The 19,801-nt window shown below is 43.4% G+C and overlaps 1 protein-coding gene across 2 annotated transcripts in view; it reads right to left on the bottom strand.

Annotated features, from left to right (window-relative positions):
* The window catches only part of LOC311233770 (lissencephaly-1 homolog B-like), a 60,375-nt gene extending 41,492 nt beyond the window's left edge, over positions 1–18,883 (bottom strand). The window contains exon 1 of one of the 2 annotated variants that reach the window (XM_084320786.1): positions 18,751–18,883. The gene's annotated coding sequence lies outside the window, so the exon portion shown is untranslated. The remainder of the gene's footprint in view (positions 1–18,750) is intronic. The other variant, XM_084320787.1, reaches the window with a different exon arrangement.
* Between the last annotated feature and the right edge of the window lie 918 nt (positions 18,884–19,801).

Here is a 19,801-nt window from a genome sequence, read left to right as displayed (position 1 = left end):
CAAATCCTAGGTAAGCATATATTGTGCGTGTGAACGTTGACATGAAAAGAAAAAAGTTAAAAAAAAAAAAAAAAGTAAAAAAAAAAAAAAAAAAAAAAATTATTTTTTTTTTATTTTTCTCACTTGATTCGATACTCGGTAGTACCGACGTGTTTCGGTTCGGTACCTCAAAAGTACCGAATTCGGTACCCATCCCTATGTGTTACTGAGGATGGACAGATAATGTTGATATTTAAACATGAATACATAATAAATGTATTCATGATCATCATGCAACATAAAACAATTTGCGAGAGGAAGGGGTTTTAGCTTGCGTGTTGTGAGTTCCAAAACATTTTACTTAAAGTTTAAAACTCAATATATAAAGGTCTATTTGTATTAAAAATAATACAAATTTTTTTCATTTAAATGTCTGGAAGAGCTAAAAAATTAAAACGTCAATTGATATTTCCGTAGCCTTTTTTTAGTTGATCTAAATGTGACTGATTGTGTTAAATGGGCACATAATATTGCATCATATCGATTGCAGGCACCTGAATCTAATCGTATCGTGGCATACTTTGTGATATCGGCAAATATCGTATCATTGTCCAAAGAATCAATATCGTATCGTATCGTGATGAAACTGGTGATTCCCACCCCTAACCATTACAATCACTACAACGTTAGCGTAAGCTAACAAGCTAATCCTGATCAGAGGCAGAGGCGCAGAGCCATAGAACAGCAGACAGTGTGGACTGGGGAAAGGGAAATGGGGGGGGGGGGTACTCTCTCCCCTTCCCTGTGTGTGTGCGTGCGTTTGGAAAGACGATGAAGTCACTAGTCAGGACAGGAGTATATTATAGTAAACTGAGGATCAGGGGAGGAAACTAACTTTTTGGCTTACCAGCCAACTGGCGAGTATCTGATTTTTTTTACCAGCCAAACAGATTTTTTACCAGACAAAAGAAATCGCTAACTGTGATAATTACTTCTTTGTATGTCAAGCCGTGTCAATGTTGTGTATGCATCTGGGTAGGCACACTGTGCCTTTAAGACAGCACGGTGGTCTTACGACAGTGCTGTGAAGTACCGTCAAATGTTGTGGTAACGTCAGTTGGGTTGGTGTGCTGTTGTGCACAGTGCACTGGTTGAGCTAGCCCCTTTCGTGACTGCGATGTGCAAGCCAGGGGCTTTTGAGCATGAAATAAAATGTCTAACCTTACGTCGTAGTCCGGTGCTTTTTTGGAAACATTATAGTCATAACAGATACACCTAGCTGGCTGCTTTGAGCACACGGGGCTAACGTTAGCTAGCAAGCAGCTATAGCTAAAACGCTAACTAGAAGCTAACCACTGTATACAGTTCCAGTAGACTAACATTACACCTCTGTGATTTAAATGTGTCCTTAGTAACTTATACTCGAGGGTTGTACTAGGGTTGGATGCAGTTCCCCGTTGGTCAGTCTGTCTGTTTTCCATCTTCTGCTGTGTTTAACGTTATCTGTTTGCGAGTGCTCCTGATGGCTAGCCTAGTACCGCGGGACTTTTATTATTATATGTCCGCGGGTTGGCCAGTACTGCGCAAACGTTTATTAAACATTATATGTCCGCGGGTGGTCTTGTGCAGTGCTCTGGTGGCACTGTCAACTAAAGCGAACACTCAGAAGACGCGCACCGTTTGCCAGTGCAGTGATTGCAGAATGTTTTATTTTTTTGTATACTCGCCAGCAGGGGAGGAAACTAACTTTTTGGCTTACCAGCCAACTGGCGGGTATCTGATTTTTTTTACCAGCCAAACGTAAAAAATACCAGCATTTGGCCAGTAAAGTGGCCTAATTTCCTCCCCTGCTGAGGATGGACAGATAATGTTGATATTCAAATATAAAAAAGTTTCGAGAGGAGTGGAAGTTTGAAGACAGACTAGACTACAATATGATGCGGGGTGGTGAGTTGAAACAGTGTGTGTGAATGAATGAATGAAAACTTTATTTAACAGATTGCAGAATGGGTACAGTACAGTACGGCTCAATACACACAATTGTTAAGGGGATGCAGACCAGAGAAAGACTTTCGTCTTGTTTACATCAGGGTCCCCCATTGTGTGTGTGTGTGTGTCCCCCAACCGACCCCACTCCTATGTTTCAATAAATTATTTGCATTTAAAACTATTAACGCTGACTCATTCCTTCAGTCCACTCAAAATTATGCTAATATTCCTTATGTTGTTTATGATATTAATTGAAAATAGCATATGAGAGTATTATAGTAATAATATAACACATGGCGATATACTAAATGACAGCCAAACATGGCACTGCAACTAAATAACACAAATACAATAGGCACATTTGTGACTGTTACAAATATGACACGTTTTATACTTGTGCTACAAGATTTTGGCCTGTGCTACAAAACTATCAACCTCTGTAGCACCAGTGCTATGTGCAAAAAAAGTTAACGTACAGCCCTGTCAGTAGCTACTGCTGGATGGCGTTGGGACAACGCCTCTGAACTATTTAGTTTACTGGGACATTTCGTAGTGACTAGTGAGCTAACGTGGGCTAACATGAGCTACCTAGCCAACGGAGGTATTATGCACTGGACACTTGCTGGAGCAGTTGTTGATGTCGGGAGCTATCAGTAGCTAGCCGGCTGGATAACGTTACACAATGCCTCATGTATTAAACTAAAAGTGAATAGTTGACTGGGTCATTTTGTAACAGTAGCTAACATTAGCTCACGGAGGTCCCTCTGACTAGACTAACGTCACGGTGACTGTCCGAGGCAATAGCCTCTGTTTACATGCAGCATACAGAAACAGGTGCGGGAAGGGTAGGAGCAGCAGTGCGCGGTGCGCTGCATGTCTGTGCTGAGACAGCGAGTGAGAACTGCGCTAAGAATTGGATCATGGTTTTCACATGACTATTATTGCCCGCCACACGGCGGGCAGACCTCTCAGTGGGAGTCGCCAAACGTAAAAACTGCCCGCCAATGGCGGGTGGCGGGATCTAATTTCAGGCCCTGCGTGTAACTATATAACGTTAATGTCACAAAACGAATGCCTTTGTTAATCATAAGTAGTAACTTTGATGCAGTAGCGTGTGTGTGTGGGGACGGCGTTGTGTAGGTCGCTTGACTGAAACTTTTTTCAAAGTTTTAACGTGGTGTGGACCAGATTGACGCGACACAAATTGATGGATATTTATCGGCTACTGCCATCGGCACATTTGAGCTTATCAGCCGATAGGCCGATGGCAGTCAACAAGGCACTTATCGGCCGATACCCGACCGATATATCGGTGCACCCCTAAGAGAGAGAGAGGAAGAACGGGAGACAGAGCTGGGGGAAGACATTCGGCAAAGGACGCCGGGTCCGGGAATCGAACCCGGGTCAGCCGCTTCGCGACGCAGCGCGTTACATGGTTCGCCGCTTGGGCGCCCCAGATCGTTGCATTGTTAAACAAATGTTTGTGTGATCTGACTGGATTGGATTGTCAAATCTTTGCAACCGCAAGAGAAACTTTGGCGCTGGAGAAGGTGAGTGACAGAGACAGTGGTTGAGAGACATCCACTGTAACAACATTAGAAGGACAGGTGGAATGAAACTCAGTGCAGTCAATTCCAAAATGGTCAAAACGAAAATGAAACAGGTCTATATGTTTTATGGCATTATACAAGCTTTAGTGTTTTATCTTATTGAAAATTATGACTGAGTCAACATATTACGTTATTTTAGGTTGAGAAAGAACATCACTTAATACTTTGTGCCCATGACGTCATATCTCGTTTTATCAGCCCAATGCCTGAATGCCCACGACGTTTATTAGCGTTTTATTTTTTTATTAGCGATCTGAATTCATATTTCATCAACCAAGTCTCCCGTTGGTACAGCAGCCCCTGTAGGAGCTCAGATGTGCAAAAACCGCCCCCTATCGTCTCCCAGATGGTAATGCACCCTTTTGGAATGGACTCAATGAAAATGGATGAGAAAAGAAAAATCCGGAATCCACATTTGACTTCTCAGGCATGTAACCAGAGCCGATCGGATTCATTGTGGACCCTCAGAACAGCGTGGAATACATATGTACAGTATGTAGCGTTGGATTAGGGCTGGGCGATATGGCCAAAAATGTTATCGTGATAAAATTATAAAATTATTTTCATATAACTCGATATCGATAATTATCGTTGATATAATGTCTGTCAAGTTTAATTAACTTCTTATGCCCGGCGCCGATGGACGGGCTATTAAGAGACTTGTTTTTCTGCTGCGAATGTCTCGAGTTGATGTCGTCATCAGTCCGCGCACGTTAGCAGTTAGCCAGAGCAAGCCGTGTATCCCATGACAATGTACTAAATATTACCCTAAAATACTCTGTTCCGCCCCAATACATTGCAACGACATCCACCTTATACCCCACACTACTATAACCGTGCCCTCAGAATTCACGCCACACACCCACTCGGCACGTAAACTATAAAATAGCGCTGTGCAAGCTAATTATCCTAGCCAGCCTTGTTTACAAAGTACTAAATATGACCCTAAAATACTCTGTTCCGCCCCAATACATTGCAACGACATCCACCGTATACCCCACACTACTATAACCGTGCCCTCAGAATTCACGCCACACACCCACTCGGCACGTAAACTATAAAATAGCGCCGTGCAAGCTAATTATCCTAGCCAGCCTTGTTTACTACTTGAGTCCTACCTGCAGCGCGGACTCTCCTTCCGCTGTCGGCCATCTCCTTCACTGATTGTTTGTTAGTGCGTGTGCTCATATCCAAGCTTGGAAAATGGATATATCGAAACTTTGCGACCACGTTTCATGTTTATTTCGAGGAAATAATTTATCGCGATAGTTATCGTTTTATCGCCCCAGCCCTACGTTGGATCAATAAAAGCTATCGATATTTGGAATGGCGATCAGGAATTGGAAGAATCTTTTTGGATAACATCTGATCTCAGGTAAGGAATCTATTTTACCAGTCTTAGGATAATCACCAGACCTGTTTTCACAGAGATATAAGCTTTTCCCCTATGTGTGTGTGTGGCTGTGCAAGCGATCAGGAAATAAGAGAATAGATTTTTCAGATCGCCTATATAGCGTGCATACGTACACATATACTATCGATAATCTAGCGTTTTTTTTAAAACGATTCATAAATAGGCTGAAAAATTACAACGTTTTTGTGTATTCTAGAATATTCCAGTTAAGGGCGATTATCACGGAATCTTTATATTTTCCTTGAAAACAAGGGCTTTTCAAAATGCTATAAAACTAAAATGAACCGATAAAAAAACTAGGGATGCACCGGAAATTCTTGGCCGAAACCGATACCGAAAATAGGAAACAGTTGGCCGAAAACCGAAAGCCGAAAATGATTAATATAAATATATATATAATGCATATATTTTTTTTTTCAGCTACCTGATTATGGCAAAAGACATGATTATGGCAAAACTTAACTTAAATAATATTAATAATCACTATTATGGGCCCATAAAACATTTATTCAGCACTTTTGAATGCATGCATTAATTCCAGACTGACTGCTGAAAGATTGTACAATTTAAACATTTTCTCTTAGCATATAGCAAAATGTGCATTAAAGTCAAGTGCATTTTCTGTTCTCTGTAGGATAACTACAACAAAGTGCATTCAGAACGAAGCCAAGGTGCTTTAAAACTGCATAAAGATCTGCATAAAGACACACACAGGGGGAGTATAGCTTATAGCAGACTTAATGATGTTACTGTAGTGGCTACTGTATATAATTCACGGCGTTCATACATGGAAGGACTGTTGTATTTACTACATCTCCCATGACTCTTAGCGGGGGATGACGTAGCTTACGAGAGATGGGTCAAAGAGGAATGGAAGCATTGTTAGCTAGCTTAACGCTAACGTTAGTTAAAGGTTTTTAACCGCGACGGGCATATAGTAATGGCGAGGATATAAAGCATGTTAAAGACACATTTATTGGATGTGTTGCTCGCGAAATTTACATAGAAACAGCGCGACTCGGGAGCTCCAGTAGCTCACCACGTACCGCGAGCGCTATTTCAGCGCCGTGGACAACCGTGCTCGTCACGGATCTGGGGTTTAGCGAGTTCGAATCCCGGACTGCAGCCGTGCCTTTCCCAGAGTGTCTTCCCCCCCATCTGAACCCTTTTAGCCTGTTTCTGTCGGTCATCCTTGACCAGAATAAATGCGATAAACGTATAAAAGAGCCAGGGGAATGGCCAAAGTTTATATAAAAAAATAATAAAAAAAAAACAGCGCGACTCCCAAGAGGAGTTAGTTATCACAGGCTGCACTGCAGAACGCAGGAAGAGCTGCCAAGCTGCTCACGTTATACGTTCCGCATGCTTCCTGTATGTCTGTAGCCGCGTTTTGATTACGTCATCACAACAACACTTGTTCTTTGACATTCTGTGATATATTTTCGGAAAGCCGAAAGAGCCTTTTTAACCATTTTCGGCCGATAATTTTCGGTGGCCGAATATTCGGTGCATCCCTAAAAAAACAATCCGTTTCGACAATGTTGACTGCAAACAAGTCATTGATAAGCAACGGGCAGATTAGACACCTTTAAGCTCGTTAAGAGACCTCTAGTATCACATCTGCCGTGTTCAAGATAAATGCTAAAAAGATAAGGTGAAATAACAAGAACTCCAGTTCACCTGCAGAATGAGGTGAAATAACAAGACCTCCAGTTCACCAGCAGACTGAGGTGAAATAACAAGACCTCCAGTTCACCTAAAGACTGAGGTGAAATAACAAGACCTCCAGTTCACCAGCAGACTGAGGTGAAATAACAAGAACTCCAGTTCACCAGCCGACTACAGGGCTCTGGGTTTTTCCCGGATTCTTTAGGGTCTCGGTCGGGTGGCAAAGGCCCACAGACACTGAGGCTGCGGTTACACTAGGCCCGGTTTTCGTTTCAGTTTTCAGTTTCGCTTTTCAGAACTCTACGTAATGGCAGGCAAGTTAGACATTGTTTTTGCCTCCTGAGCACAGTGATGTATATACTAGGGCTGTCAGTTTATCGCGTTAATTAGATTAATTAATTACACAGCAAATTATCGCGTTATGAAAATTGACGCAAAATTAATTACAGCCGACCTATATTTACTTTAGACAAGTGGCAAATCGGTGCGCTTTTATTTTGAAATCCACGCTTGAGTTGGGCGTATTAAACTTGGCCCATTGAATGACCCGTAGCCTACTTGATCGTCACTTCACACATGCGTCGTCTATCAAACAAAACAAACACACAAAGGAATTAGCTCAGCTGGAACAAGATGTCAGCATCACCCGAGGCGATACTCCTGGGACCTATGAACGGCAAGTTCAATTTCAAAAAGAATATAGATGGGACAGTAAACAAGACCATTGTAATATGTAGCTTATGTCAAAAAGAATTTGCGTATCACCGAAGCTGCTCTAGTCTAACGTATCACATGAACGCTAAACATGTCCAGGCAAGTTGTTCGAGCAGCTCCAGTGTAGCTAACGTTAGCTCCAGAGCAACTCGCACGCTTCGTCAAACCACTCTTGGAGAATTACCGTTAGGCAAACGGTTGAGTAAATCCACCACAGACAAACTAACCAACAGCGTCGCGAAGTGGATAGCAAAATATTGTAGGCCAATAGCTATAGTGGAAGATAAGGGTTTAGCGGAGTCATTTCGAATAGCGTCGTCTGACCCAAATTACAAGCTACCCTCGAGAGCTACAGTGATGAAAAGGATCCACAACATGTATGACACAGAGAGGGAGGCGAGGGAAGAAGTGTTGGCACGGGCTGGCCCAATGGCCCTAACGGGTGATCACTGGACGTCGGTGGGCAATCATAATTATTTGGGTGTCACAGTGCACTTGATCGATACTGAGTGGAAACTGCAATCATTTGCATTAACGGTGACCAAAACTGTGGGCCGCCATTTCGCCGATGCGTGTGCTGAACAGTTCAACACCGTAATAGAGGAGTGGAATATAAAAGATAAAGTCACATCTATTGGGACTGATTCCGCCCGTAATATGATAGCAGCAGCGCGCTATATGCCGTTCCAGCACATGCCATGTGCTGCACACGTGCTGCAAAGAACCATCACAGTCTCCCTTGAGGACAGAAGCCTTGACACCACCCTGGCAAAGTGCCGCAAGATTGTAGGCCACTTCAAGCACAGCCCTGCCAGTACAGAAGAACTGCAGCAGCAGCAGACTGCCCTCGGACAAGCAAAAGAGCCCATGATACAAGATGTATCCACAAGGTGAGACTGTTTAACTACCTGTTGTATGCTAGGGTAAATTTAGTGTGTGTGTGTGTTTATTTCTTTGTATTCTGTACAATTGCATCATGCTGCATTAACAACCCCCAGTGGGACTAATAGTTATTTTATTGAATTGGAAGGTGGAATTCGACACTGGCCATGATCTCACGGTACCTGAGGAACCAGGAGGCTGTGACTGCCACTTTGGCCCAACAGAACCACAAGCTGTCCATGCTGACCCCCACAGAGTGTGACAAACTGAAGAAGCTGGAGCTTGTACTTGAGCCCTGCAGGTAAGTGTCTCTCCCTCTCTCTCTCCCCCCATACACCCCCCTCCTCTCTCTCTCTCCCCCATACACACACCTCACACCCCACTCTCTCTCTCCCATACACACACCTCACCCCCCAATCTCCCCCATACACACACCTATCTCTCTCCCATACACACACCTCACCCCCCCCTCTCTCCCCCATACACACACCTATCTCTCCCATACACACACCTCACCCCCCCTCTCTCCCCCATACACACACCTATCTCTCTCCCATACACACACCTCACCCCCCCCTCTCTCCCCCATACACACACCTATCTCTCCCATACACACACCTCACCCCCCCCTCTCTCCCCCATACACACACATATCTCTCTCCCATACACACACCTCACCCCCCCCCTCTCTCCCCCATACACACACCTCACCCCTCTCTCTCCCATACACACACCTCACCCCCCCCCCTCTCTCCCCCATACACACACCTATCTCTCTCCCATACACACACCTCACCCCCCCTCTCTCCCCCATACACACACCTATCTCCCTCTCATACACACACCTTCACCTCTTTCTCTCTCGCTCTCTTGTTTCACTGCAGGTATGTGACTGAGCTCCTTGGAGGGGAAACCTACGTCTCATGCTCTGTGGTGCTCCCCGCACTCTGCCACCTAAACCGCATCATGGACCTCAACGAGGAGGATCCGGGCTACATGGTAAAGTTCAAGGCCAGCTTCACGAAGGACCTGGACGCACGCAAAGCGACCCTCAACAACAGATGGCTGAAGCTGGCTACAGCCCTCGACCCGCGATTCAAGGACTTGAAGAGCGTACCAAAGGACGAGAGGGATGAGGTGTGTGTGTGAATGAGAAGACCAGTGTTAAGTCCTTAGGCTGTCATGAAAAGTCCTATGCAACTAATTAATTGTCCCTCTTATTAGGTGTGGACCTGGCTTAAAGAGATGCTGCCAGGACCAGAAGCAGACAAAGCTGCTCCACAAGCCACAGAGGACGAGCCACCAGCGAAGAGGACCCTCCTCCTGCTGTCTTCAGACTCTGATTCAGATGAAGTCAGGGTACTGTCAGGACAATTAGACCTCTACAAAGCTGAGCCCAGCATCGGAATGAATGACTGTCCACTGGAGTGGTGGGCAGCTCACGCAAAAGCCTATGGACAGCTGTCTCCTCTTGCTCGCAAATATCTGGCTACTCCTGCTACCTCTGTGCCATGTGAGAGGCTATTTTCACTTGCAGGTCACATAGTCCAAAAGAAGAGGGCAGCCTTACTCTCAGACAATGTAAACAAGCTTGTTTGTCTTAGCAATTGGCTCAAGGAATAGATTTGTCATGCATACAGTAGACCCTGCACTAGACCCTGCACTAGACCCTGCAGTCATGCCCCAGACCCTGTAGTAGACCCTGTAGTCATGCCCCCAGAAACTGTAGTAGACCCTGTAGTCATGCCCCCAGACACTGTAGTAGACCCTGTAGTCATGCCCCCAGACACTGTAGTAGACCCTGTAGTCATGCCCCCAGACACTGTAGTAGACCATGCCCCCAGACACTGTACTAGACCCTGTAGTCATGCCCCCAGACACTGTACTAGACCCTGTAGTCATGCCCCCAGACCCTGTAGTCATGCCCCCAGACACTGTAGTAGACCATGCCCCCAGACACTGTACTAGACCCTGTAGTCATGCCCCCAGACACTGTAGTAGACCCTGTAGTCATGCCCCCAGACACTGTAGTAGACCATGCCCCCAGACACTGTACTAGACCCTGTAGTCATGCCCCCAGACCCTGTAGTCATGCCCCCAGACACTGTAGTAGACCATGCCCCCAGACACTGTACTAGACCCTGTAGTCATGCCCCCAGACACTGTAGTAGACACTGTAGTCATGCCCCCAGACACTGTAGTAGACCCTGTAGTCATGCCCCCAGACACTGTACTAGACCCTGTAGTCATGCCCCCAGACACTGTAGTAGACACTGTACTAGACCCTGTAGTCATGCCCCCAGACACTGTAGTAGACACTGTACTAGACCCTGTAGTCATGCCCCCAGACACTGTAGTAGACACTGTACTAGACCCTGTAGTCATGCCCCCAGACACTGTAGTAGACACTGTACTAGACCCTGTAGTCATGCCCCTAGACCCTGTAGTCATGCCCCCAGACACTGTACTAGACCCTGTAGTCATGCCCCCAGACACTGTACTAGACCCTGTAGTCATGCCCCCAGACACTGTAGTAGACCCTGTAGTCATGCCCCCAGACACTGTAGTAGACACTGTACTAGACCCTGTAGTCAGTATATTAATATTTGAATAGTCATATTTGGCACTATATCGTCGAGTTGGACGTAGTCTATTAAGCTAATAATAGTCTGTTAATATATAGTGCTTCGTGCGGTGAGAATACTACCGTAGTCAGTACCCCATCGTTTCGGGCAGAGAACTGGCTGCTTATCCAGGGTGGTTGACCCCACGTGAAGCTGCACCCGAGGAGCCCCAGAGCCGACGAGCGAGTGGACCTGTATACCGGATTATTCTGCCCCCAGACACTGTAGTAGACACTGTACTAGACCCTGTAGTCATGCCCCCAGACACTGTAGTAGACACTGTACTAGACCCTGTAGTCATGCCCCCAGACACTAGCTTGCTGTGGGCTGTTTTGATTTTTGAGGATACTGTAGCTTAGTGTAAACTGTTATTGGCTGTATCAGCAACAAATGTTACCTTATTGAGAGGTATGTTTTCATTCATTTTATTTTATTCAATTTAATAAAATTGATTTCTAAAGCATTCTTCACTTGCAGGTCACATAGTCCAAAAGAAGAGGGCAGCCTTACACACAGACAATGTAAACAAGCTGAAGCTTGTTTGTCTTAGCAATTGGCTCAAGGAATAGATGTCATGCATACAGTAGACCCTGTAGTAAACCCTGCACTAGACCCTGATTTTTGAGGATACTGTAGCTTAGTGTAAACTGTTATTGGCTGTATCGGCAACAAATGTTACCTTATTGAGAGGTATGTTTTCATTCATTTTATTTATTTATTTATTCAATTTAATAGAATTGATTTCTAAAGCATTCTTCACTTGCAGGTCACATAGTCCAAAAGAAGAGGGCAGCCTTACACTCAGACAATGTAAACAAGCTGAGGAATAGATGTCATGCATACAGTAGACCCTGTAGTAGACCCTGCACTAGATCCTGCAGTAGACCCTGCAGTAGACCCTGATTTGAGGATACTGTAGCTTAGTGTAAACTGTTAGCTGTATCAGCAACAAATGTTACCTTATTGAGAGGTATGTTTTCATTTTATTTATTTTATTTATTTAATAAAATTGATTTCTAAAGCATTCTTCTTGGTGTATTTAATTGATCAGTCACCTGCTACAATAATGTAATGTCCTTGAATTTTAAATATTTATATGAATATGAAATATAAATATGCGATTAAAATGCGATTAATTAGATTAATTAATTACAAAACCTGTAATTAATTAGATTAAAAATTTTAATCGCCTGACAGCACTAGTATATACATGTAGTACAATGCCAAAGCAGTAGGTGGCAGTAGGTGGCGATGTAGTTCAAACATGAAGGCCATTTTCAACCAATAAGAAAAGTTGAATGTGCCAATACACTTCCTGCTAAAAATCAACAATCCACCATCTTTAAATGCCTCGCGTGAGCCATTTAGCCAACGTAGCATTTATTTTTCAGCAAAGAAAGTGCAATAAAAGTGCAATAAACAAAACGGATACATTCACTGTGTTCTGCCTCTCGTTTGTTGATGAAACAAAACCAACATCAACACAATTTACCACCAATAGCGGATAGTTTAGTCTCACAAAAAGATCTCCGATGTTGTTTAGCTACATGCTAATGTGAATGGCATTCTCCATGTATATAATGTTAGCATCGAGGCTATTAACGTAGTAACGTTAACGCTATTAGAAATGGATGAAAACTTTATTTAACAGATTGCAGAATGGGTACAATACAATACGGCTCAATACACAATTGTTAAGGGTATGCAGACTGTTGTAGTTTTGGACTGGGCTCCATATAACAATAACTTGACAACACGTTGGTAGCTGCAGCTACTTGGGACAGCTCTGCTGTAAACACTGGAAATAACCGTGCGGGTCTACTAAGGCTAAACTACTGCGCATGGGCATTGGGCAGAACGGCTCTGTATCCGGCTCGCGCAGATTACATGGCACCATTGTCGGCTAGTTTCCAAAACGAAAACACTTTTTCAGCGTTCGCTAGGGGAACGCGTTTTCCTGCCAAAACTGCGTTTCTTTTTAACTTGGACATGCAAACGTAATCATTCAGCAACAAAAACAAAAACCCCAGTGTAACCATGGCCTGAGCCAGTGTTGTGCCAAGAGTGTGAATTCTGCAGCGACAGTGACAGCTAAAGCTTGGACCAATGTTTGTCCTGATAGGGGAGTACAAAAGAATAGCCTGCTGAGTGCTGACTAGATCATAACACAAGTGACCTGTGAATTGACATCGCTATTGGTACCCAACGATCCTCTTTCTACACAAACTCTTGAGTCAGAATTCTGACGATTCTGAGAATTAAGCCATCAAGCCTATGACTGGCCAGGGCTGCCTCACAAAGGTTCTAACTTCTACCCAAGGGATTGTGTTCTCTGCACACTAAGGGGTGTAAAAGGTACACATATCCGTACCGAACCGTTTCATTGTGTACCATACCGAACGACTGTGTAGTGTACCGAACGAATACAGTGGTATGTTAATGTTAACCACTAACGACCGCCCATTGTGTTTTTTTCACAATCCAATATAATTTTTTTTTTTTTTACAAGTCGATTATTAATTTCAATATAGAATATTCGTTGACAGCCCTACAAGTACAATTCGTTACTGCACACTACATCACCCCTGAGTGGAACATGGAAAGCCAAACTTCCCCCACTGTACCGAAAACCTGTACCGAACCTTGACCTTGACGTATCGGGTTTTTGTGTACCGTTACGCCCCTACTGCACACCAGCATATATCATTCCCTCACGTGTTTTAATAACCCATCCTTCATTCAGGATCAAATTCACTCTTTATTGTTCACTGAACAAGCCAATGATTTAAAGGCTTTTATCTTGAGCAATGAGGAATGCCGTGGGCCCTTTTTCTTGTCTCTTGATGAGTCTGAACTAGGGGTGGAACGGTATGCATTCAAACCGTGTACCGAACAATACACACATGCCCCGAACCGTGGAGGTCGTACCGAACGGTACGCATTCGGGGCATTGTGTGTATTGTTCGGTTATATAACGTTACATTAGCTACGAGCTAACTAACTTTAGCCGCAAGCTAACTAATGTTAGCCACAAGCTAACCGTGGAAACGTTCACAGAGAAGTGACTCCACAACACCAGTTCGATTAGTGGGGAAGGGGGGTATATATTGACGAGTTAATACTTTGACAAATGTTGCCTATATTTTTCATTCTGTCTTTGTGTGCCAAACATTATTAAAAGGTAAACCTTTTTTTTTTACCAAATAAATAAGAAGCATGTTTAAATCAGCAATGCCTCCCCTCTTGCTGTACCAAAATCTCTCCTAACTCTAACCGTCACTGTCAAAATAATGTGCCTGATGTCAAATGGCCCCATTCTTTCAGTTTTTGCATGACTACGTCCGTGAGAAAGTAATTTTAGGCTATATCTTATGTTGATGTATGGTATTTTTGGAGTGTTAAATTTTTTATAAAAAAACAACGTATACCGAACCGTAAACCTAAAACCGTGATACGAACCGAACCGTCGATTTTGTGAACCGTTCCAAACTTCCACCCCTAGTCTGAACCAAAGAGCACCTTCATCAGTGGTCTAATTTTGTCTTCACAAATGTACTCAAAACTCATGCCGATTTATTTTGCACATAATCTCACACACATCCAAAAACTATAAACAGTTTTGTACACATTCATTTAGTTTGAGTTATTTTAGTTATTGAGAGTAAATGAGTTTGAATATGGCCACCATAGTTTTGAGTGGGACCTGGTCTCTTCCTCTCTCTCATCAACACACTCTTGTCTGCTTGCTTCTGCACCTCTTGCTGAACTGTAGAACTGTAGGATTTGTTGCATTTGTGTCCGATATGGCTTTAGCTAATCACTTAGCTATGGTGTGATTAAAAGACAAAACTGGTATGGTGATGAACCTAGTTTGGGTTTAACAGTTCACACAAACATTGTATGACCCCATCAAGTCAGGGCCCCATCAACTGTCTATGGAGCAGCCACAGATTTGACATCCTGGTGACATCACATATTGGTTCTCTCTCTGATTTATAGTTTTAGGAGAGAGTGGTGCGTGTTCACAAATACTGATTAAACTGTCCTGGGGCACAGGAAGAACATAAAATGGGTGGCATTACCCTTTAACTGCTTGTTGTGTTACGTACACTAGGTCAGTTTGGTGTGCAATGCATTGTAAACCGAATTAATAGTCTAGCTTCAACCGTGCATATGCAGAATGGAACGTTGTGTGCAGAAGTTCAATTTGCCAAGAGCCGGATGTTGGAGACATCCTAGCAAATGCATTCAGCGTACCAGCCAGAGCCTCTTTGGCCCAGCCATCAGAATGGCAAACGCAAATGACAAGACAGAGCTTGAGGACCCTCCCTCCCATATCCTTCAGGTCTGCCGTTTCTGAACATTACCGTTTCCCAGTGAACTATAGTAGCAGTGGGCAAAGCAAGTGGATAGAACGATGACAGTGTGTCGCCATTGTTCAACTGAAATCAGATTGTGCAGACAGTGCAAACCCAGCTCCCTGTGGCAATTAAGCAGCCTCTCAATGCTAATTCAGACAAGGCTAAATGTATAACAATTGCACGCCATGGGTGTTTTTATGGCAATGGATCTGACTGTGACCATTCATATGTTGAACGCGATTGAACCCCACTACCAAGTTCCCTCTCGTCTGCATTTCAGCCAGCAAGTCATACCAGCCCTTTATAAACAAACACAAGCTGTAGTTGTCCATGACTTATTCAAGGCATCAGGTATTGCTCTCACCACCGAATCACCGATGGGTGGACATCTAGGGCTACCGAGAGCAATTCAACAGTGACTAGACTACCCTACCCACCTCATCACCACCAGGTGGATCATGAAGTCACAATCTGCACACTCGCCCCATTTATGAACAACAAACAAGCACACACCTGGCAGAAAAACTGAAGGAGTCAGTGTCAAAATTAAAGTTGGAGACGAGAGGCCTGGGGCTGGGGGTACAATTCCTGTCACAACAGACAATGCTAGAAATTAAGGGTGTAAATTAAATGAACAACTCTGAGTTCCCCCCAGTGACATCAATTTCGCAAAAAGCTAGATGTTGTTGGAAGCATCCATCATAGCAACTGAATTTAGAATTCAGCACAGACCAGCCTTGTGGAGTTCGACCATATATCTATTTGAAATGTATAGGTTGAACGGAGAAGCATCAGTAATACAGTAAAGCTGCCGCTACTGAAGTTGTCAGTAATTTCCAGAAATGTGTTAGTCTTTCTACTATTACCCTGCCCATACCTGTACCCTGGGTGATTGAGAAGATGGGTATGTGTGATTGTTGAACTTAGATTTTTAATATATTTGTATATTGTATTGAGATGTATTGTTGAGCTTTAAGTGAAAATATATGCCTTGAAACATGATCGAGTAGATGGGTATGTGTGATTGGTGAACTTAGATATTTTATTATATAATATTTTTAGGTGTTATTGAGGTGTATTGTATTGTTTTATTGTATTGTATTGTATTAATTGTATTGTATTGATTTTATTATATTGATTTGTGTGGACCCCAGTAATAGTAGCCTATGCCTGTGGCAATGGCTAATGGGGATCCGAATAAACTAAACTAACCCCCCCCCCCCCCATTTGTCATGCTGCAATGACGCCCGAATTTCCACACGGGGATCAATAAAGGAATATATTATCTTATCTCATCTTATCTAAATCCACAGTGCAGACATATAACCATACTCGAGATGGTTTCCTTTGCTAATATCAAAGTAATTGGGGAGTGTGTACATTGAGTCATGCCTGTATGGAGAGCATTTGTTTTCTGGCCTATGGTGTTTTCTCCCAACCTCATACAATGTGGCTGAGCCTAGTATAGGTTGGGTATACCAGCTAAGCCTGGAGTAGTAGCAGTTAGCACGTTGCTAACAACAAAGCTACAGAGGGGTTGAGTAATAAGTGAGAGCCAGCTGAGGGATGCATTCAAGAACAGCAGCGTTTTAGAATGCACAAATCAAAATATAGCTACAATTGTAATCACACATTTAACTGGTGGTTTTATCAAAATAGTTTAACTGAAAGTATTTTAGGTGTTGACTATTGGTTGTAGAAACATTTAAATGTGTAATTGTAGTTGTTTATCACACACATCCCTAGCCTTTATGTGCCTTCATTTGTCTAGCCACTTTATTGCCCCCTAGCCTGCCCTTACATGCACTGCCACCACCACAACTAAGCTCAGAACCTGTGGGTGGGTACAACTGCAGTGCTGACAAATTGTCTGAGAATACCTAGGCTACATTCTGCCAGATGGTTATACGTTTTTTTTTCTTTTTCAGAATTTCTCAGAGCAGTGGGAGGACAACCCACATTTTTGACAGCTCAGTGTAGGCCTATCAGTAGCAAATTCACAGCCACCAAGGACTGTTTATAAATAGTACTATGACAGTAGACATTATAGATCATTAACTTGTGAATTAACTTATGAAGCAAAGTCAGTTAACGTTTATCATTATGTCAGTTTTCAGACATCATATAGCCTTGTTTGTTCCCAATAAAGGAAAAATAGGCCTCAGATGGGTCTCCACTCAGGTTGTCGACGGCCAAGCAATTCCTCATAACTTACATGAGGATATTATGAAGAGAGCCAACACTGACAAAACCACTTGGAAAAACTGGTTTAAAGACATTTATTTGGACTAAGGTATCCCGAATGTAAAAGCTGTCTGGGTGACGTGTTGCCAAGCTTCATTGGCCACAAGGGCAAGATTGCAGCAATGTTTCAGAAACGCCCTTTCTGGCTAACATTAGCTTAGCATTGTAACGTAACGTTAACCATTATTTAGCTGCCATCGCTCGCAGCGAAGCGTACCTTTTTGCAAAAACATGAAAAAAAAATACACGTCACTTTACTATCAAGATAGCTACTTAACTGTGGACCAATTTGCCACACCCATAAAATGCCAATTAACTAGCTAGCAATGCATCCAAGTTCGAATTTAGAACCAGTGACGGTGTTTTGTTTCCATTAGATTTACAAACGGTAGCCAGATCATATTACCCTGACATAACAGCTAATGTTGTGTCCCTAATTCTGAAAGCAAAAATCATTGTCGGTAAATCTGCTCGTTTGCAAAAACATATTTTTGATCCGTTGTGCTTGCTGAATATGGCAGCAAAGCTAACGCTAACACTAGCTAGCCACCACATAAGATTAACATTGTATGATTTCCACAAATGAACTAACGTTAATGTTAATCCATAAAATGTATAATTTACAACTATAGAACTATGTAAGATGGATTCGCCTTGCATTTGATCTACTGACGTAGAAATCATCCATTTAACTGCACGCGAACGTTATAGGCTACTGTTTAAATAATGGCAATCGCTAACGTTAGCTACAGCCATCAGTTTCAATATGAGCCACGTTAGCTAACAAACATCATAGTTAGGTTTGACCAAAGCGTCCGTGCTAGCTAGCCAGACCAAGCTAAGTGATCTGTGTAAACTGTTGACAACAGCCACCGCACTGTTCGAAGTTACTGGCAGTACGTTACAGTGGCTAACGACAGCTAACAGATAACCAACATGCTAACGCGGTTGACTTCAAACGAACATACGTTAAACGCACGGACGAGACGGAAGACAGGCACATTCAACGTAGTATAATAATAATAACGTTACAGTCGTTGAACTAGTGTTAACGTTACCCCAAAACAATCCACCGCTGACCCCCAGCCTGTGAATGATGCTCCTCCTAGCTAACATGTTGGCTAAACGGCCTCTCCGCCATTTTGAGATGGGACAGTAACGTTATAACACAAACACTGCAGGCTTATCGCCCACAATCATAATAACTGCTCTTGAGTGCCAACACAACAAGCTGTATTGATGATGTAAAACAATAACAAACTTACTCTCTGACGAATGATGTTTCTCTTAGTCCCTTTAGATCAAAACATGAGACAAAAATATTGAAGTGACTTCATGTCACCCGGCACGAGCAGCGGACGGTCAGATTTCTCTGGTACCACCGCCGCATTCGCCCCGCCCCCCTACGACCGTGGGCTGGCGGGGTAGAGCAGAGTAGGGTCCAGCTGCAGCGCCGGTGAATCAATAACACACGCTCACTTAAAACAGCGCACCTCCGAGCTGCTTCTATTATAGACTGATTGAATTGATTGATTGAAAAGTTTATTAACAGATTGCAGAATGGGTACAGTACAGTACAGCTCAATACATACAATTGTTAAGGGGATGCAGACCAGAGAAAGACTTTCGTCTTGTTTACATCAGGGTCCCCCATTTTCAATTCATCATATGACAGACATACAGATAGACAGTACTGCTACATCTATACATTTATGACATACCAGATTTGCAAATACAGTACTGTTTGTGATACAAAAAGTGTCCAGAAAAAGAGTGTATATACATTTGACATAGAAACTGTACATTGGAGGAGGTTGGGTAGATGGGTGGGGTTGGGTGGGTGGGGCTGTACATTGGGGTAGGGCGGGGGACGACGACACTGTACACTGTACATTGGAATACTGACAAAGCCATACTTGGTCTTTACTGTACAACTGGGTTAGGACATTTGTAGGGGCCAGTTTCGAATTGCAGTCTCCCGTATAGGTGTTCTTTGAGAGTGTTTTTGAAAGTGGGTATAGTGATTCACATTACTTTACAGCTTTGGGTAGGGCGTTCCACATTGATGTGGCATAATTGCGAAACGTGTTTAGTCCCTTGTTTGAGCCGAATCTGGGTTTAACATGATTTGTGGAGCTCCCTCTGGTGTTGTGATCGTGGTATTCACTGACCTTTGGGAAGTATTTTGACATGTACATGGGTACCTTGGTCGTGTAGTGTATCTTGTAGACCAGGCCCATTGCAAGTTGCTGTACTCTGTTTTGTCTACTCTAAGCCATCCTAGGTTGGCAAAGTGGGCAGGGGTGAGGTGGGTTC

The sequence above is a fragment of the Notolepis coatsorum genome, assembly GCF_963971535.1.
Source record: "Notolepis coatsorum genome assembly, chromosome: 8".
NCBI lineage: Eukaryota > Metazoa > Chordata > Actinopteri > Aulopiformes > Paralepididae > Notolepis > Notolepis coatsorum.
This window is presented reverse-complemented; position numbering and strand designations above follow the sequence as displayed.